We start from the raw sequence: 3,603 nt of genomic DNA, 5'->3' as shown, positions 1-3,603 counted from the left end.
AAAAAAAAAAAAAAAAAAAAAAAAAAAGAAATAGAAGGCAACTGGCATAATTGCTTTAAGTGTGAGGGTAAAACATTTAATTCCTCCAATAAAGATGTAACCAGCAGCACCCATTGTGAGATAGTAGTTTAATGTAAGGTAATCAATCCACTGAAAAAGAAGACTATTTGAAACACACTGGCCAAATACAAAGTTTGATTAATTGAAGAGTCCCGGCTTACTCTCTTCCCTGGCTAAGTGGCTGGTTTGTTTTAATTTGAAATGACTCGGGTAGACAGCCATCCTCATGGGTCACCCAGTGTGCCCTTTCCCTGGTCCAGGCTACCGCCTGGAACTTGGTGCCTCTGATAACGTCCTCCTGACTTGGCTGTAGCACCAGGCGGCAGACAAAGAATCACAACTGGATCGCTCGTTGATAAAATGCTTGCCATTTGCAGAGCTGTCATGCGTCAGCCGCTGCCAAAGGCCAGTCACATATACTGGAATCTTCTGATTATGCCTAATGCCTTGCATTCTCACGACAGTGACTCCATACTTTAGCCTAAAGTGTTTTTTGCTAGTGTCTTGGGATTTTTACCATAAGGATGGAAGTCTTTTATCCTTGCATTTTTCATTCTTGTTAGCCTTCATTTAAAATGTAATGGAGGCTAGTTTTCCCTACTCCCTTAAAGAAACCAAGTACAGTGCTATAGCTATTTTGGGGGGCTAAAATAGGGTTCTAGTTTAAAAGTAACCTGCATTGCATTGGTTCCTTGCCTTTTACAAGGCAGGATGGGGCAAAGTGGGGGAGTAGACAATCCAATATTGAAACTTCGATTTTTTTGAACGTTAAGCAATAAAGTAATTCTTTCCTAATCATAGTCATGCAAATTTGACTTGTGTTAGTCGTACCATGGGTAATTTGGTTGATGATTTATTATAGTCAAGAAACTGGCCAGGTATGGTGACTCATGCCTGTAACCACAGCACTTTGGGAGGCCAAGACCTCCTGCAGCCTCAACCTCCTGGGTTCAAGTGATCCTCCTTCTTCAGCCTCCCAAGTAGCTGGAACTACAGGCACGTGCCACCATGCCCGGCTATTTTTTTATTATTATTATTTTTTGTAGAGACCGAATCTCCCTATGTTGCCTAGGCTGGTCTCAAACTTCTGAACTCAAGTAATCCTCTTGCCTCAGCCTCCCAAAGTGCTATGATTACAAGCAAGAGCCACAGTGCCTGGCCTCACACAACATTTTCTAATTAAATAGCAATGGAGCTTATACCGTGTCATTTTGAAATCAGAGACGCAGTTGTGTGTTCCTTATCTTATCTGATTCAGTCATCTTAGAAACACAGAGCAGAAATCTTTCCAAACCACGCTTCTAGAATCCTTCACAGAAAAGTGACTGTCAGCAAAACAAATACAAATGCTTAAAATTGCATCTTCACCTATATTTGAGAAATGCTTGATTAAATATTGTTAAAGTTTTCTTAACCATGGACTTACTATGTATTAATATGCAGGTGTGCCTGTAACTAACATACATAAGAAGCATTTCCTAAATTTATTCAACCAGAGAACCCCCAGCCCAGTAGAACTATTAACTTTCCATAAAACAAAGCCTAGAAAACATTTCTCTGAGGAAAGAGAGAGCTAGAAAGGACTTTGGAGATAATTTCCATCACAATTTCAAAGATAAGAAGTTTAAAGGCAGAAGAATTTAGGGACTTGCCCAAGGCCAGCACAGGATGTATGAGGAGGACAATTCTTCTGCCCTGTGACATTCTGAGTGGCCACGATAGGCTAGCATGCCTGGCTCTGTTTGCAATTAAGGTATGACTGACAGTGATGCTATCATATCCTGGTAACATCGATGCTGCTGTGTTCTTAGGCAAACAGCATACCTTGCAACAGATTCTGTTAAAAGACCAGACCTAGGCCTGTTTTGCAATTACAGAATGAGAGACAAAGCTTACCACAGTGTAATTTATGACGGGGCTGGGAGTGAAAAATAGCAGATATCAGTAACAAAACATTCACAGGGCCTTGGCCTCCTCTTTTAAACTAAGCAGAAGAGACAGAAACTTGAAGCAAATTGAATTCCACATGAAAAATGATTCCACTGGGAAAGAGAAAAACTAAGTTTCTTAAAAGGTCATATTCAATAAGGAAGACGAAACTTCGAGACTTTATCTAGAAAGGCACAGGACAAAAGTAATGATTTCTCATTTTCCCTGAACTTGTACTCCAATGACATGCAATTATAAGCCCAAATCATTGGTCCCAGCCCAAGCTCAGCTATTTGACTTTGTTGGAGATCAGTTTCTGAAACTATTAGGTTGGGGCAAAAGTCATTGCGGTTTTTGCCATTACTTTCAATGTAATGGCAAATGACTTTTGCCCCAACCTAATAAAAGGAGTGTGCAGTTCACCACACACTTCAACAGAAATCTAACCTGGAAATGGTGTTTATAGCACACAACTATCTCCTCCATGCTATTATTCCAATTTCTGCTTATAAGTTCCAGGTGGATTGCATGAAATTATTTTTGTGAATGTAAATGAAATTTCATGAACTTTTCTGTTATCAACCCCTATTACATACAGTGACTATATACCTCAGCTTCATAAACTGCAAAGAGAATGGCCTTATTATCATTCATAGCTCACACTGGCCGAGGGCTCACTCTCTGCAGGCACTGAACAAAGATTCCTCGCTGATTTCTTATCATCCTCTAGGGCAAGGATCATCAGGTCCATTTTAAAGATGAGTCAGTTAAAGAAAAGATGAGAAGTTAAAGAAATTGCCCAAGTTCACTCCACTAACAAGGCGTATAGTTGGGGCTTGGACATAAGCAGCTAGAATCAGAGACTGTGCCCAGGATGCTAAAACTATTTCCAAGACTATTAAAACAGCTCAGGATGAACCAGTAATCAGAGAAGATGCCAAAGCCGTTTCCATGCCTGAAGTGATGGTAGGGTAACGTAAAAGACAAGTTTAGCAGTCCAAAATGTTAGCGTATGTCCAAAGGCTGTTTATGCTTTTTGCAAAAAGTCTGAATACTCAGACTGTGTGTGCAGGGAGGGGTTCTTATTACTGACCTCGGAAGAATCATTTTTCTGAGTCACAATCTGCTTTCAAGAGATTTTCCTGAATTAATCTCTTTCACAAAGATGGCCTATGGGTAGTTCCCATCTCTGCAGAGGCTGCAGCGAGGGAGGCCATCTAGCAGGCTGTTTCTCTCACCTCATGGCTACTGCACAGGGCATTTTCAGGCAGAAGCTGCCAAGTTCAGGCAGAAGCTGCCATCCCACATGTTCCAGACCAGGAAAAGGTAGGTCACCCAGGCTGCAGTACAGCGGTTCAATCTTGGCTCACTGCAACCTCCGCCTCCCAGGTTCAAGTGATTCTCATGCCTCAGCCTCCAGAGTAGCTGGGATTTACAGGTATGTGCCACCACACCCGGCTAATTTTTGTATTTTTAGTAGAAACGGGCTTTCACCATGTTGGCCAACCTGGTCTTGAACTCCTGGTCTCAAGTGATCCATCCATCTTGGCCTTCCAAAGTGCTGGGATTACAGGTGTGAGCCACTGTGGCTGGCCACACCTTTTTTTTTTTTTT

The 3,603-nt window shown here is 41.6% G+C and overlaps 1 protein-coding gene across 4 annotated transcripts in view; it reads right to left on the bottom strand.

Moving 5' to 3' along the window:
* Positions 1–3,603, bottom strand: part of ABLIM1 (actin binding LIM protein 1) — a 344,682-nt gene that overhangs the window by 263,735 nt on the left and 77,344 nt on the right. The window lies entirely within an intron of this gene.

This window comes from Cebus imitator, unplaced genomic scaffold, assembly GCF_001604975.1.
Source record: "Cebus imitator isolate Cc_AM_T3 unplaced genomic scaffold, Cebus_imitator-1.0 Scaffold161, whole genome shotgun sequence".
In the NCBI taxonomy this organism is placed as follows: Eukaryota; Metazoa; Chordata; class Mammalia; order Primates; family Cebidae; genus Cebus; species Cebus imitator.
Note: the sequence above shows the minus strand (reverse complement) of the source record. Positions and strands in the feature narration are given on the sequence as shown.